The sequence below is a fragment of the Natator depressus genome, chromosome 4, assembly GCF_965152275.1.
Source record: "Natator depressus isolate rNatDep1 chromosome 4, rNatDep2.hap1, whole genome shotgun sequence".
Classification (NCBI taxonomy): domain Eukaryota; kingdom Metazoa; phylum Chordata; order Testudines; family Cheloniidae; genus Natator; species Natator depressus.
In genome coordinates, this window is record NC_134237.1 from 8,010,009 (window position 1) to 8,027,156 (window position 17,148).

At 44.3% G+C, this 17,148-nt stretch overlaps 1 long non-coding RNA gene across 1 annotated transcript in view; it reads right to left on the reverse strand.

Moving 5' to 3' along the window:
• Window positions 1–217: 217 nt before the first annotated feature.
• LOC141985717 (uncharacterized) overlaps window positions 218–17,148 on the reverse strand; it is an 85,439-nt gene continuing 68,508 nt past the window's right edge. Inside the window, exon 3 of the long non-coding RNA XR_012639000.1 lies at window positions 218–277. This is a non-coding gene — a long non-coding RNA (uncharacterized LOC141985717). The remainder of the gene's footprint in view (window positions 278–17,148) is intronic.

Genomic DNA, 17,148 nt, shown 5'->3' on the forward strand with positions numbered 1-17,148 from the left:
AATGGAAGTTAGGATTTATGATCGGTTACTTGACTAAGTACAAACCCACAGACAATTTTTGTGATGGTCTAATAAAGAGAGAGAGAACCCTGGCTAAAAACACCATCTTTTCATGTGTATTCAGGTAAGAGGTTATATCTATATTCTGATACCCCAATTCAGCATTGATTTCAGTGCGGCTATCCACATGTCTCAAGTTAGATGTATGCTTAATTACCTGGCTGAATCAGGGTGTCCTTCAGAATTTCCTTTCCGCATGAGCAAGATCCCTTTTAATCTTTAAAAGAAAAAAAAATACAGTAAAGCAGGGCGTTTTCCTAGAAATCAGAAAAGATACTGCCCAGCACGTAAACGGACATCAAATCGGAAATGACTACGATATTTTAATAAGAAATCCCAGTGGAGGGATTCTGATTTACTAGAGCTGTTGGGAAAACAAAGTCGCCATTTCACAGTCAATTCCAATATTTTGACTCCCCCCCCCCCATCCCTAAATGGGACAAAAAGTTGACAGACTGAGCATTTTTGCAGAACGACTCCAAAACAAACCCTGCATTCAGAAATGTCAAAATGAAAAAAAAAAATCAACATTTTGAATCGAAATGACGTAGCTTCTTTCTAAACCTCAACAGTTTGGACATTTTGAAATGCTGATAGGAAGTGCAACCTTGCGTTTCAAGTTTGCCTGTTAAAAGGAAAACAGAAAGCGTCATTGAAATCAACATGTTCACGTGGAAAAAAAAAAGATGATTTTGATGAAACCCCATATTCTGACCAGCGCAACTATTTATGGAGCGCATTGGCGTGCATGGTGCTGTGAAGGCATGTAAGGACACTAGAGTTTATTATTTAACCCACCGTCTCTTGAGTTATTCTCCCAGCTTTTCCTTGTATCTCACCATAGTCTGCTTCTACATCTGTTGCCTCTATTTTGTACTTGGATTGTAAGCTCTTTGGAGAAGGAACTATCTGTTCCCTTCTGAATTTGTACAGTGCCTAGCACAACGGGGTCCTATGTGCTATGATAATACAAATTATTATTAATTATTGTACTATTTATGGGTTTGATCCAAAGCCCAGCAAAGTAAGTGGAAAGACTCACACTGACTTCAGTGGACTTTGGACTGGACCCTCTCCCACTCCCGTTTCTCTTTGCTTAAAGTCCTTCATTTGAAGGCACTTATGAAGGATTCCAGCCCTGGAATGAAGCCCTCTATTTAGTCAACTAGTACAGCAAAGGCAGTTGTGCTGAAAACAGCAACACTCCCACACACTGATAGACCCAGGAGAAATAAGTCAACAAAAAACAAGAATTTTTGTATTTTTTCCCCTCAGTCAGCTCCATCTACATCCCTAAACTGAAGGCACAGCACCACAAACTCGAGGGTCCTCAGTCTTTATAGTTAACCTGGAGAGTATAAATTAAAACCGTTTAATAGGAACATTTGTCCCATAGGCACTAAACCAAATCTATGTCTACACTGCTCCACGGTTCGGATCATGGGTGTGAATAGCAGTGCACACCAAAGTGCTGTGCTGTAACTCCCTGGCGTGCACACTGCAGGCGGAGTGAAGTGACTTGCCCAAGGTCACCCAGCAACTCAGTGGCAGAACCAGGAATAGGAGCCAGGTCTCCAGAGTCCCAGTGCAGTGCTCTAGCCCCTGAACCCACTGCCTCATATCAGTGCAATACTGTATCATCAAGGTTGGGCTATTTTCCCCATCCTTAGATGTTCTTACATTTAACATTAACACACATTACCTGTCAGTATTGTCACAGTTTCAGGGCTAGCTGCATCTGTGTCCCCTTTCCAGGCTCTCTGAATGGCAGCCACCTCGTGTCTTGGGCCTCTTGCCCTCACCTGCCTCAGGTGCGACTCTTGCAATTCTCCTGCTCTTAGACCAGGGTCTGGTTATATTACCCGTAATATTACAATGCCTATCACCCTGCGGGTCCAGCTGGGTTTCAGGCACCTGTGTTTTCCCCCTTTCTGAGCCTGTAACCACTGATATGGTGACCAAAAGACCCTTAAAATGGTATATTTTCATTTAGCAAAGCATTAGAGAAAAGGGGATTTTAAAACAACAAAGAGCCAACAGGCATACGTAGCCTCATCTGATATCCCGCTTCCCTACAAGCTAAATTAGAGAGGGTTTCCTCATAATTTACAGGAGTAGAATGGACTTTCATTCTTTTTGGAAGCTAAGGCGCTCCTGAGATGCAGCCCAGTCTCATTTTGTCTCCCACCAATCTGTCCCCCGCTTTCTTTGAATAGCTGAGCTTTTTGAAAGTCCCCGCCTTCCCTGTGAGTCTGAGCCCAGTTTCCATATTACCCCACAGCCCTGGTTACAGAGCTTAGGTGTGAAGTCCCCCTTCCGCCTCAGACTGGTTTTCCCAGTTGGCTAGCCAGGCCATCTTGGGGAATGTCTCCATGATGGCTGCTCTATTGCTGGGGCAGACAGACCCTTATTGGCTCGCAATCACTGGCCTTGTGATAGTACCTACCTGTGGGGGAAGGCGCTGCAACTGTTTGCTTACCTCTCATAGTCCAGATTGTAGACCTGGCTGGGGCCCTAAGCATAGCTAGCAGTGTGACCCAAAGGCTGTAAACCAGAGTAGGCCTGTCCTTGGCAGAATAGTAGCACACCAGGTGTCACCTAATGAAGTAAGCAAATTCCTGACTGAAGAGGATGGTACAAAAACACACAGATCTCAAGTAACTACATAAACACCTTCCGAAGAGACGGTACAGGAACACACCGACCCCTCGTAAAAAGAAGGAGGAGATGACAGGATAATGGATAAGGATGTTTTGTTCAAATAAGGTATAATGGTGGTAACTAATAACATCCGGAGTGTAACCCGTAACTAGTTTGTATCAAAGTATAAAAAGGAAAAGACAGCATCACGGCACTGTTGATTGAACGGGTACTCTGTCACAAGCATACAAGTGAGAATGTACCTGTAGCTCCTACGGGGCACTAGGATCGTGCTTTGTCAACAATGAACCTGGCCGAGTGCCTTCACCACCGAACCGAGCCTGCGGTCTCTCTCTGTGAACAGCATTGAGATCTGCTGCGTCAGCCAGCTGCACTCTCTGCTAGCGCAGCTAACACGGGAGCCCCGAGAACGGCAGCCCGAGCAGCATTAACGACTCTGCAGCATCACCACCACAGTCACTTGTGCTCCTAAATCACTTCGATGCTTCTGAAAATTTCCCCTCCTGCAGCGTAGATACCATACCCTTAGGTTCTTTTGAAAACCCTGCTCTGTTTCCCATTAGAACCGCATGTACCAGAAAGAGGCCACTTGTAGTTAACAAGCTTTGCAATAACCTTTCCCTGAAACGGCAAAGACAATTATTAAACAGATTTCACAGACATTTATAAAGAAAAAGAATAAATAAGAATTCTGTGGCCAGGTCCTCTGGCCTGTCGTGGAACAAAGGTATTTGATCCTTTTCTCCTGTGGGGATGTTTTGTCTGGATAGAAAGGCATCAGCAGACCGTAGCAAACTAATCCATGCTGCATGGGATAGGCTGCAGGCAAATGGAATACAGAGGAGGCATTAAGCATTTGGGCCATCTACACCCGTCACTTATACATAATTATTGTTCAGCCCCTTTGGTATTGGCCGCACCACACAGCTGATCGGGAAATATTGTGGCAGAGAAATAGAGATGAGGCCCTTAATCTGATAAAGTGCAATGGGTGAATGAGCAAGTGTCAGGGAGAGTTAGATTGAGCAACGGCAAACCTGTGTGTGTCCATGCATTATGGAACTGAAGGAAATGTAGGTACATATGCAATGTATTCACCTCCCTCGTATTTTGAAGAATCATTTCTGTTCGCTGAGAGAGTGCCGAACCTAGTCTGATTAAGCTGTTATAGACACTTGTCATAAATATAAAGGGAAGGCTAACCACCTTTAAATCCCTCCTGGCCAGAGGAAAAACCCTTTCACCTGTAAAGGGTTAAGAAGCTAAAGATAACCTGGCTGGCACCTGACCAAAATGACCAATGAGGAGACACGATAATTTCAAAGCTGGGGGGCGGGACACGGGGGACAAAGGGTTCTCTCTGTCTGTCTGTGTGTGCCTTTTGCTGGGACCAGAGCAGGAATGCAGGTCAGAACTCCTGTAAAGGGCTAATAAGCAATCTAGTTAGATAGGCGTTAGATTCTGTTTTGTTTAAATGGCTGATAAAATACGTTGTGCTGAATGGAATGTATATTCCTGTTTTTGCGTCTTTTTGTAACTTAAGGTTTTGCCTAGAGGGATTCTCTATGTTTTGAATCTGATTACCCTGCAAGGTATTTACCATCCTGATTTTACAGAGGTGATTCTTTTACTTTTTCTTCAATTAAAATTCTTCTTCTAAGAACCTGATTGCTTTTTCCTTATTCTTAAGATCCAAGGGTTTGTGTCTCTGTTCACCTGTGCAAATTGGTGAGGATTTTTATCAAGCCTTCCCCAGGAAAGGGGGTGTAGGGCTTGGGGGGATTTTCGGGGGAGAGACGTTTCCAAGTGGGCTATTTCGCGGTTATATTTTGTTAGACGCTTGGTGGTGGCAGCAATAAAGTCCAGGGACAAAAGGTAAAATAGTTTGTACCTTGGGGAAGTTTTAACCTAAGCCGGTAAAAATAAGCTCAGGGAGTTTTTCACGCAGGTCCCCACATCTGTACCCTAGAGTTCAGAGTGGGGAAGGAACCTTGACAACACTGCAACACAATCTATTGCATGCGCATTGATCTCAGATGAGCTTATTTCAGACACACACTAAACGAGGACTAGAGGCCTCCCGCCTTCCTGGACACACAGTTAATGTTGCTTTGCTCCCACTGAAGTTGCTGTGAAGAGAACAAGACTCAGTTAACCACTCAGGTTACTTTTAGCACATTCTTCGCCTCTGACAATTTGTTTCCAAGGCTTGTTAGCCCGCCAAGCATATGATTATTGGCCTGATGTCTATTGTGATGCTAATCCTCAATTTTAGCAGGGATTCATTAAAAAACCCATAGTACAGAATACAGGAGGTGGGGGCAGGGGATTTTCAAAAGCCGATGCTGAGTGCTTCAGGATATGTACAGGACCACATTTTCAGCTGGCATAACACCATTGACTTGCACAAGTTACACTTGCATAGAGTTTGGACCACCATAACTACTGCCCAGCTTCAGAAGGACTTTGCAATACCCGTTATTGATAATCTGCTTGGGAGCGAATAGTTACTAGAACTCATCAAATAGGACCAGTTTCTACACCCTTGAGATCAGTGGGAGTTTTGACATTGACTGCGATGCACAAAGCATCAGGCCTATGAAGAAAGCACAGATTCATGAACAAACAGCTCCAATGTAATGGACTGGTATACCTGGGATCCTGCTGTTCATTAGTCACAAATAGAGAGGTGGCCGAATTATTCACAAACCAGCAAAGTCTCATGAATTTCTACTGGACGTGCATTATTTGATTTTTGCTATTCTTTCACTATTCTCCTGTTAAAGTTTAAGTCATCCAATCAGGAGCAAGCCACAAGACCATGTGACTTGGGAGACTACCTGGTAAGCTCGAATACAGAATGTACCATCTTTGCAAACAAACAATGGGTCGGATGCCAATTGTTTACCTGTGATATTCATCAAGGGACATACTGTAAACGCCTATAAACATTGGTGAGTAGTTACTCCCAAAATTATTTTTATATCACTGCTTGTAATATAGTCACACCTAAAGCCCCCAGAGACACTGGGGCCCCATTATGCTTGACACTCTACATACACAAAAAGCTTGTGATGTAAATTGATAAAACAGACAAAGGGAATACTATTAATCTCATTTTTTTCCGAACAGGCGTGTGAAAAACAGAGAGAATAAATGACTTGTCCGTACCATCCAGGAAGACTCTTGCAGAGCCAAGAATAGAACTCAGGTTTCCTGAGTTGCCATTTGGTTTCTTAACCACAAGATCATCCTCCCTCTGCATGATCCCTTTTGTTGAAATAGATGGGGCTACTCTTGGGTGTCCCTGCTAACCCGTGTGAGGAGTGGTTTTACCATCTGAAATATTTCTGCATGCTGAATGGCAGAAACCAGGACTGCAATGTTGGCAAACCCTCCAAAGACCCTGAATTTCCTCTTCAATAAATATGTATCAAGCTGCTCTAGTAGTTACACCAGGTTAGGCTCAAGATAATGTCTCTGTCTGAGCTGGATGGGAATCAGATTTTCCATCTTGTGGGAAATTCTGTGACTTCAAAATGGTAGAAGACAAAATAAATTGAAATGTCTATCTAGACAAAAATTAAAAAATCATTTTTGATAAAAATCAAAACATTTCATTCCTGATTTTGATCTTTTAATTTTTTTTATACAAAATACTTCTTTAAAAGTAATTTTGATATGAAAATTTGAAATATTATATTCCAAAACACTCAAACAGGATACTTTGACATATTCAACCCCACCCCCTGAAATAAGTGTTTTGACCAAAATTTTAATTATTGACACTTTTTTCTAAATGTTTTGATTTTCACCAAAAAAAAAAAAGGTATTTTTTATTGAGAATCAGTGTCAACTTAAATTTTCTGACCAGCTTCAGTCTCAATTGAATGTGACCCCCTTTAGCCTATTGCTTATTATTTCAATTGCTTTAAATAGTAAACTCTTAGCAAGGAGATGAGCAAACACAGCTCTAAGGAAGAAACACCTTTTGCTGCTGTCTTTGCTCAACAGAGGGGACCTCTGCTCATTCAAGTGTAATCAGTGAAAGCCAGGCCATGCATTCTTATTGCCCTATCGCTTTCTTTATCCTGCCTGCTGATGCTTCACAAATTGTCACTCCTACAAAAAGAACAAAACCCCACCAATGTGCTGCTGATGGTGCCCCAAACTTATTACTAATTGCTTGCCTAATTGAAGCGTCAGTGGCTTTTTAGTACACTTATTCTTAATAGCTGCTCTGTGATTTGATGTATCTTGACATTATTGATATGACTCCTCAGTGACATAGAAACATATCCAAGGGAGAAGCAGAGAGAACAAACGATTAGAGAAAGTTCATTACAATACCAAAAGGCTATTTGGCAGCTTCCTAGCAATGTAGATAAAGAGTCTAGCAATGCTAGACACTTTATATGTTCTAGTCTTTGTTAGTAAAAATGTTTACGGATTGGGACATAGATGGGTCCCACCCCTTGTGTATTGATTTGTGAGAAGCACAACATACAACACAGAAACAATTAAATGGAAATATTGATGAAGACACTCTCCTTTAAAACAGCCAGCTATCTGATCTCATGCAGACAGCATGGTTTCCCTGCTTGTGCTGCAGATTGTCTTGGACATTGGCACGTCTCTTGGAAAAAATATTCTCTGGGACAGATCTTCGACTGGTGCAATTCAACATAGTTCCATTGACTTTATTTTGCACCAGCTGAGGACCAGCTCCTTGAGGTCTGTTTTAATTTCTTCCCCACACATTCCTGTATAGATCTCTCAACTTTCTGTTTTATACCCAGGATTGGATTAAAATTAAATGAGGCCAGATCCAATCAAATCAATAGTTCCCAACAAACCAAAGTGCTCTTGAAAACATAGTCACCGGATGAAATCCTGACCACATTGAAGTCAATACAAACCTCCCATTGATTTCAATGGCGCCAGGATTTCACCAATAGAGTTTAAGGCCAGAAGAGACCATTATGAGTGTCTAGCCTAATCTCTTGAAAACACAAAAAAATAGATTTTGACAGAAAAATTCAGACACGTCTCCATATTTAAGTCCTTTTAAAAGTGTACTTCTGTCAAGTAGCCTACAGTGAATTGCACATAAAGTGATTTTTCTTGTTTTCCTTAGTACTAATCTGTCTATTTGTGTTTGTCCTTTAACAGAACTAAACAAACTTCAACATTTCTGTACCATAGAAAATTCCAATATTTTAACATTTGTTTTTATCTCAGTTTGGGATGAAAAGTCAAAATATCAAATATTTTCACAGAACAGAACTTTCAGGACATGTGGATTTGGAAATGCAGAAAAGTTTTGTTTCACCTTGATTTGACACTGAACCGTATCTGCGTGAGCTACCACAGTGTTTCATGTGACTTATAATTCAATTACCTGGCTCCCTGATTAGTCTACAAGTCCCATGATGCACGATGGTCATGCCACTCCCATGATGCACTGTGCTAGTTCTACCAGAGGAGAGACCCAAGTGCATCATTGGAGATGTAGTTCAACTAGAAATCCCAGTCCACAGAGGAGAATGCGGCATGTGGCACCCAGACTTAAATTCCCATGGATCATGGCAGTGGCTTAGGCAGAATCATATAGCTGCCAAACTGACTCAGAACTAAAGGTTTTGATTCAGCATGACAAAACAAAGTATTTCAGTTAGGAGTTGACCCTACCCAAAAAGAAATATTTCTATTAGATTTTCCCAATGAACATTCAAAATAGTTTGGCAACACAGAAAAAATTCCAGTTTACAGAAATTGAATTTTCCACTGAGAAAAGACACTCTGACAGCGTAACAGAGTCCATTCACCACTAGGCATCCCCTTGTGGCTGGGCATGGCATTGCAGCTCTCTCACTGGGCTAGCCCCTTACCAGTGGTCACCTGGGCCTTGTGGTGGTTTCTCCATCAGTAACTCAGCCCTCCAGCGAGGTCACAGTCTTTTGTCCACACCTTGAGAGGTCACAGTTGTCCAAACTAGAAGTCCCAACCTGCCTTTAACAAATCCTTCCTCCCTCTCTGGGGCTCTTCCTCTACCAGTCCTCTACTCACTCTGCTGCCCCCTTTTTGGGCTCAACAACCATTGGAGAGGGCTTGTATGCCCCCTCCTCGGGGCCAGTAGCAGAACCCAATCTCACCCTCTAATCTGGATTCCAGCCCTGGGCCCTGTACTGCACAGCTAGGTCTGCTCCTTTACCCATATTTCAGTGTTCCCTGGACCACTTCCTACCTCACCTCTTTATTTCCTGTCTGGATTTCCCAGTCTCTCCCCTGTTTGATCAGGGTCTCTCCCTGCCTGGAGAGCTTTCCTTAGAATCCTAGAAACAGGGAGTTAGAAGGGACCGCAAGGGTCATCTAGTCTAACCCCTTGTCAAGATGCAGGACGTGTTGTGTCTAAACTGTCCAAGAGACATGGCTCTCCAGCCCCCTTTTGAAAACAAAACTTACTCACTCTCTTGCTCTGAGTTCTCCCGAGAGACTCAGGGCCATGCAAGAGCCTTCTTGCTCCCTGCCTGGCTCTATCCCCAGCAGGATACTATCAGTGATTACCCTAAAAGAAAAGGAGTACTTGTGGCACCTTAGAGACTAACCAATTTATTTGAGCATAAGCTTTCGTGAGCTACAGCTGTACTCCTTTGCTTTTTGCGAATACAGACTAACACGGCTGTTACTCTGAAACCAGTGATTACCCTGACTCTTTTTATATTGGAACCACCTGATTCCTCTCAATGTGGGGGGGGGGGAGAGAGGGGGCTCATCCTGTAGTCAGGGCCGCCTTAGCCACAGGGTCTCCAGCCCACTGGGCAAGCCACCCTGTAGCAGACAGAAAATTCCCAACAATCTCTAGCCCTTAGCGTGTGAGCACCTCAAAGCAGGGACCATCCTTTCTTGAGTGTCTGGATAGTTCCCTATTGTGTTGTGGGTGCCACATTAAACGCACATTATATAATGTGAGGAAATATATTAGAAGGAGGAAGGTTGCTCTAGGGTGGTAATATGCAAGTGTGCTGTACCTTGTTAACACGGCACATCAGCAAATATAAAGGCACTAAGGCATGGCTGTGCTAAGATGTCTCTCTAGTAGAGACCGGGACATGACAAAACAAGGTCCTGAAGGGCAAAATGAGGGCAGCAAAGACGGGGGGGGGAAACTTTCAGATGAGGTCAAAGGTGTGCTTTAACAAACCCATTAAAATCAGCCCATAAAGAAAAGGGCTGGGGTAGCGCTGATAGACTGATGACTTTGCAGGTCAGAGGTGGGACTTGGTTACACTTCACAGCCCTGGCTTGACCTAGGTTGACAGAGAGCCTTTCTTCCCGGCTTCCCAACCATTAATAGTTTAATTTGGTTCATAGCTGCCCTAGCTCTTTTCTGAACACTCATTTCTTCCCATTTCGCTGTATGTCACATATCCTGCCAGTGCACCGTGAAGAGAGCCTCTTCTGTGTGCAGTCAGTATAAATTCCATAATTATGCAGATTCTGTTTCTTAAATCTCCAGGATACACTCCGTTCAATTGAACAATTGGCTATGCCATACAAGGAAGCACAACAGATATGCTGTTTTATATACTATGTTATTTCAAATTAGTGGAAATGTTCTCCCTTGGTAGAAAATGTAAAACCATAAGACAATTTACAACACAGTTTACAGGTATCCATAGCTCCATCGCCTTTAAAGATTTCAGTGTTTGGTTCTTATTAGTGTTTCTATTTCAGACTGTTGTAGCTTCCAAAGGCTCTGCTCTAGGTAGCAGCTTCATTGTGCTAGACACCTAGAGTGAAATCCTGGCTCCTCTGAAGTTAATGACAAAGCTCCCACTGACCGCAGTGGAACCGGGACTTCACCCCTACCATGTGACTTATAAAACCATTCAGTGTTGACATGACTCTGCTCCCAGTGAAGTCAATGTGGAAACAGCCATTGACTGCAGTGACAGCTGTGGGAGGCCAAGACTGAATGCTTTTGAAAAAAACAACCCTCAGAACTCATTATGGTGGATGCTGACGCTGGGCTCTTTGGGAAATCTGGCCCCTAAGTTAAAGTAACAGCCACAATAGGTCAGGACAATGGTCCATCTAGCCCAGTATCCTTCCTTCCAACAGCAGCCAGTGTCAGACACGTCAGAGGGAATGAACAGAACAGAGCAATTATCAAGTGATCAATCCCTTGCCATCCAGTCTTAGCTCCTGGCAGTCAGATGGTGGGGTTGCATCCCTGATCACCTTGGCTAATAGCTATTGATGGACCTAACCTCCATGAATTTCTCTTTTTCTTTTAACCCAGTTATACTTTCGGCCTTCAAAATACGGCCTGGCAATGAGTTCCAGAGGTTGACTGTGTGTTGTGGGAAGAAGTACTTCCTTACGTTGTTTTAAACCTGCTGCCTATTAATTTCATTGGGTGACACCTGGTTCCTGTGTTATTTGAAGGAGTAAATAACACTTCCTAACTCACTTTCTCCGCAGTAGTCATGACGTTATAGCCCTCTATCACATCCCCCCTTAGTCATCTCTTTTCCAAGCTGAACAATGCCAGGCTTTTTTAATTTCTAGGGAGCCTGCTCCATGCCCCAAATCAATTTTGTTGCCCTTCTCTGTACTTTTTCCAACTCTAAATATCTCTTTTGACATTGGGTGACTAGACTGCATGTAGAATTCAAGGTGTGGGATTTGTATGGTGGCATTACGATATTTCCTCTTATTATCTATCCCTTTCCTAATGGTTCCTAACATGCCGTTAGCTTTTTTGACTTCTGCTGCACATTGAGCAGCTGTTTTCAGAGAACTATCCATGAAGACTGCAAGATCTTTCTTGAGTGGTAACAGCTAATTTAGACCCCATCATTTTGTATGTAGAGCTGGGATTATGTTTTCCAATGTGCATTACTTTGCATTTATCAACATTGAATGTCCTCTGCCATTTTGTTGCTCAGTCACGCAGTTTTGTGAGATCCCTTTGTAACTCTTCACAGTCTGCTTTGGACTTACCTATCTTGAGTAGTTTTGTGTGGTCTGCAAACTTTGCTACCTCATTGGTTACTTTTTCCAGATCACTTATGAATGTGTGTTGAACAGCACTGGTCCCAGTACAGATCCTTGGGGGCCCCTGTATACACAGACCATTTATTCCTACCCTTTGTTTCCTGTCTTTTAAACATGAGAGGCTCTTCCCTCTTATCGCATGACAGCTTACTTTGCTTAAGGGCCTTTGGTGAGGAACCTTGTCAAAGGCTTTCTGAAAGTCCAAGTACACTATATATACTGTGCCACATATTTCTTGACCCCCTCAAAGATTTCTAATAGACTGGTGAGTCAAGGTTTCCCTTTAAAAAAGTCACATTGACTATTCCCCCAACATATCATTTTCATCTATGTGTCTGATAATTCTGCTCTTCACTATAGTTTCAACCAATTTTGCCTGGTACTGAGGAGAGGCTTACTGGCCTGTAATTGCCAGGATCACCACTGGAGCTTTTAAAAAATAAATAAATCACTGTTGTATTAGCTATCCTCCCGTTTCTGGTACAGAGGCTGATTTAAACAACAGGTTACATATCACAGGTAGCAGTTCTGCAATTTCATATTGGAGTTCCTTCAGAACTCTTGGGTGAATACCATCTGGTCCTGGTGACTTACCACTGTTTAATTGATCAATTTATTCTTAAACCACCACTATAGACACCTCAATCTTGGACAGTTCCTCAGAACTGTCACCTGAAAAGACTAGCTGAGATGTGGGAATCTCCCTCACATCCTCTGCAGTAAAGATGGATACAAAGAATTCATTTAGCTTCTCTGCAATGGCCTTGTTTTCCTTCAGTGCTCCTTTAGCAACTTGATAGTCCAGTGTCCCCTAATGGTTGCTTGGCCGGCTTCCTGCATCTGATGTGCTTGGAAAAGTGTCTTATTAGTTTGTGTCTTTTGCTGGTTGCTCTTCACACTCTTTTTTGTTCTGTTTAAAATTAGACTTTTACACTTGAGTTCATGCGCCAGAGTTCATGTGCCTTTCTATTTTTCTCAGTAGCATTTGACGTCCAATTTTGAAAAGATGTCTTTGTCTCTCATGGCCGCTTTTACTCTGTTTAGCCAGGGTTGTCTCACTTTTGTCTTTGCTTGTTTTCATTTGGGGTACACATGTTGTTTCAGCCTCTATAATGGTGGGTTTTTTTAAAGTTGCCATGCAGCTTGAAGGCATTTCAGAAGGCAAGTTCTGATCCAAAACCTCTTGAAGCCAATTGAAAGACTCCCATTGACAGCTGTGGGCTGTTGGATCAGGCCCAGAGCATGTAATCAAAGAAAGCAAAATGCAGTCATTTAATAAAATATTAAATAGAAATAGAAAGTAGAGGAAGATTCAAATTTCTAATAAGAAGTTCCCCTCTGGCTTCACATTCTTCAGTGAAATGCTCTGGGTTGTTGGTGGGGGGGTTGTTGGATTTTTTTTTTTGTCACTTTTGGCGCTGCGTAGAGAACATACACTGCACGTCCCCCAGCATGGGTGTAAATAGCAGTGTAGGTGGTGGGGAACTGCTTCGATGAGCAGAGTAGAAACATGCTTAGGGTATGTACCCTCTCCGGCTCTCTGCACACCCAAACAGTGCCTTCTGCATCAGTGCTGCTATTTTTACCAGTGTAGTGTCCCACGGGCTCCCTACTGCTGGGGCCATTCCCGGCTGCGGGGAAGGGCTCTGGAAAGGCAGAGGGAGTGGTAAAAGGATCCAGCAGCTCCCTAATGCCAAAGCCTGTCCCCGCTGCCTCCAAGTGGGCCGGTGACCCAGTGCGTCAGCGCCCCCCTTTGGTCAGACAGGGCGTCAGGCAGAGTCTACTCAGACTGATGGGGCAGTCATGCTCTTCTCATCTCAGTTCTATAGTCCTATTCTGGAGGCCAGGAGGTTCATCTCTGTCTCACTGTGTGGTGTATGGACTTCCCCTGATGTTTGGGGAGGGGGTTAGCTGATCCTTGTCCTCAAGGGGCCTGGACCCCCCTTTGGCTCTAAAATCTCTGCTAAGGGAGAGGTGCGGAAATCCAGGCCCACCCCACTCCACTGGGTCGCAGCTCATGGCCCATAGCCCAGGCAGGCAGAATCTGTACCCTACGCTCTTCCCTTGGTGCCGTAGGCTTCTGCAGACTGATCGTCCCTTCTTCGGGTCGTCGTCGCTGTAGGGCAGCTTTGCACCACTTTGCTGGCAGGGCCTTCTTTCTCTGGCCTGCTTGCTCCTCTGACAGCTGCCCCGGCCCCTCTACTTCTCAGTTCTTTTATTGCCCCAGCTGCTGCGAGGATGGGCCAGCAATACCTGCATTAACTCTCCTTGGTTGCTGGGCCCTCATGGGGTCTATGCGCCCTGTGGGACTCCCCGATCCCGAAGCCTTTCACTACCACATGTAGCTACACATCGCAGTGTGGACACAGCCTGCTTTTCACCGTGGTGTGTAGCTACATGTACCCTACATGCTGCTGCCAGCTTAGACAAGGCCAAAGCCACACCCTGCTAAAAACCTGAAGGGCCTTCAAATGGGGACATGGGGAAAACCTGGGTGCATTGTGGGGGTGATTTTTCTAAAGCACATTGGCCTAACTCTTCTCCCACTGACATCGATACCATTACCTTTGACTTCAATGGGAGCCAAGTTAGGGCAATGCTGAGCACTTCTGGACATCCCACCCTGTGTGTACCACATGCATGATCAAACACTGCTTAGATCACACAGAATTGGTAATGTGATGGGTCACTTGACCTCACCTATCATTATTTCCCAAAACATAGTTGTAGCTGTCAGCTCTTAGGGCAAAACACTAGGCTAATTCCTCATTAAAAAAAAAGAACAAACGAAGGCCCCAAATCCTGCAATCAGGCATGTGACCTTATTCACGTGAGTGCTCCCACTGACGTAAACAGGATTATGAATAAAGTTAAGCACATGAAGTTTGCTGGATCAGGACCTAAGATTAGAAACCATATTTTCCAAATAAAAAAGGACACTTTTGTGGCTGCATTTATCAGGGTCATAAAATACCTATCTAAAAGAGTCACGAGTGCCACCCTGTGAGCTGACACAGGCATATTCTCAGAGTGGAGAATTTTTGTTTTCTATTAATTCAATGTTATAATCCTAATAATGAATTTGTATTCCAGTAGTACCTTGAGGCCGGGGCCTCTTTGTGTTCGGCTCTGTAGAAACAAAAAAAAAAATCTGTCTCTGCCCTAAAGAGCTTACAAAGTGTAAGACAATGGGTGAATGCAGCAAGCAAACAGGGGAGCAAAAGGAAATAATGAGATGTTACTGGTCAACATGGAAGCTGTTAGTCTCAGCGCACCAACTGCCTAAGCACTGACAAGTTTCTTTGTCAAAGACTTTGCGGATATTTACAGAGTAAACCGCAATGAGTCTGTGGTCACATCGGGTTAAAAAAAATTCACCACATTCTTTTGTATCTACCCATCTGAACAAGCACCTACATGCTGCTCAAGACAGCTACACGAGTGGTGCAGCATCCATCTTTGGACTCTTCCCTTTGGGTTCAGTCAAGAGAAGGCTTACATGCCCCTGCAGGAGGGTAAAGGGAAATGTCACGTAGGCGGGACAGCACGGGAGAAAGCGTGGAGGTGAATGAGTTTTGGGCACAACATCGAACAGGTGTCATTCATATTCAGTTTGAGCAAAACAACAGCTCTGATATGTGTCTATGTTCATTGAACTGACTTATCTCTTTGTTCCTCACAGGGAAGAACTCATGCCATTGGATTGACTGTTCCTGGGAGGCATGGAACAATTTTTAGCCAGGATAGCACTACGTCTTGAACAAAACAAGAAAACCGCAAACATTTTCACCAGTGAAATGAAAAAGCAGGACATGTCAGGCAGCCAGCAATAAATACCTGGGATGCTCGTACATCATATGAGCCTGGGACTGTTAGTAAAACTTGCATATACTGTGGCCACTTTAGCTTTCACCCAAAGCAGAGAGAATGCTGTCTATTGTCTTCTCTTCCTCTTTCCCATTACTGGGATACTAATGTACTGGTTCTGCCCTCTCCCCCTTACAGTGACCAGGGCAGCAGAATTAGGATTTGAAAGAAGCTGCCAGAGGCTTTATCCAGCTCCCCCACTGCAAGACTATCTGAGCCTGTGGCTGCCTCTAGGAGCTCCACATTCAAACCCTGCCCCCCAGGGCTGACAGGAGCTAACTGGGGTTAATTATCTTTTATGGCTTTGACACGCATGGTATCGCTGTGCTATTTTACCAGTGGGTTATTGCCTTATTCCCACGCACCCAGCCTCACCGGTCATTTGATTTACCCACTGCATCTAATTACCATGTATTCTGGTTTGCTTGTACCATACAATATCTGCACCATCTTCCAGCTGAGCTACATGGATTCCCAATGCCCAGGCTAATGCCTGCTGCCTGCCTCCTCGACCTTGCCCTCTGTTTGTTGGGAGACAAAGGATTCATGTCCTACTTTTGGTCTCCAGCCCGCCCAATCTATTGAGCTGTAGGGAAAACCCCCATTGCCTAAATCTGCATCTGACTTGCTTTATGCCACCTCCTGGGGAAGGGCAGCCACTCAGAGCTGGGGCAAAACCAGGGGCCTGCTTCGTTCTCTCCACACAAGCAGCTGGGAAAGTGGTTGCAGTGCTCAGCCCTGTGTTCCCCTAGCCAGCAGAGAGCTGTTTACCTCGCTCTCAGACACAGAGCAGGTCACTGGCATTGCCAGGAACAGAGCCTGGGTCTCCGGAGGAGCTGTCCAGTGCCCAAGCCACTGGATAGCCAGCACACAGCCCTTCCAAAGGTACAGGTGTGGTACATCAGGAGGCCATCCCCAGGCGCGGTGTTTGCAATACGACTGGCCTCTGCGGGGCAGCAGTACTGGGGACAAGCTCAAAGGAAAGAAAGGCTCATAGGCTGTGTATCTTCGGGGATTTATAAATGTCTAGCTGGGCGAGAGGATGTTGCTGTTGAGGTTTGCTCCCTTTGCACTGAAAAAAGCACGAATGTAAAATGGCTATTTCATCCACCATAACCATTTGCACAGTGGGTTTTTCTAAACCAAACCCGAGTGCCTTCCTTAGTAACTGTGTGACCTCGTGGACAGTGTGCTGGGCTGGGAGACCTGGGTTCTTGTTGCGGCTTGGCCACTGGCTTGCTGGTTGCCTTTGGGCAAGTGACTTCCCCTCTCCGTGCCTCTGTCTCCCACCTGTAAAATGGGGATAATACTACAGACCACCTTGTAACATGCTTTGAGATCTACTGGTAAGAGCTCGGTATTAATACTATTAAATAAGGTTTAACGCCTTGCGCTGTTGCTTGGTGGGTAGCGTGTTCCCTTGATGGACAAATGCAGCTGAGGTTTTTCCACACCAAAACTTATATTAGATTCTCCTAGGCAGATTCATCGCATAAT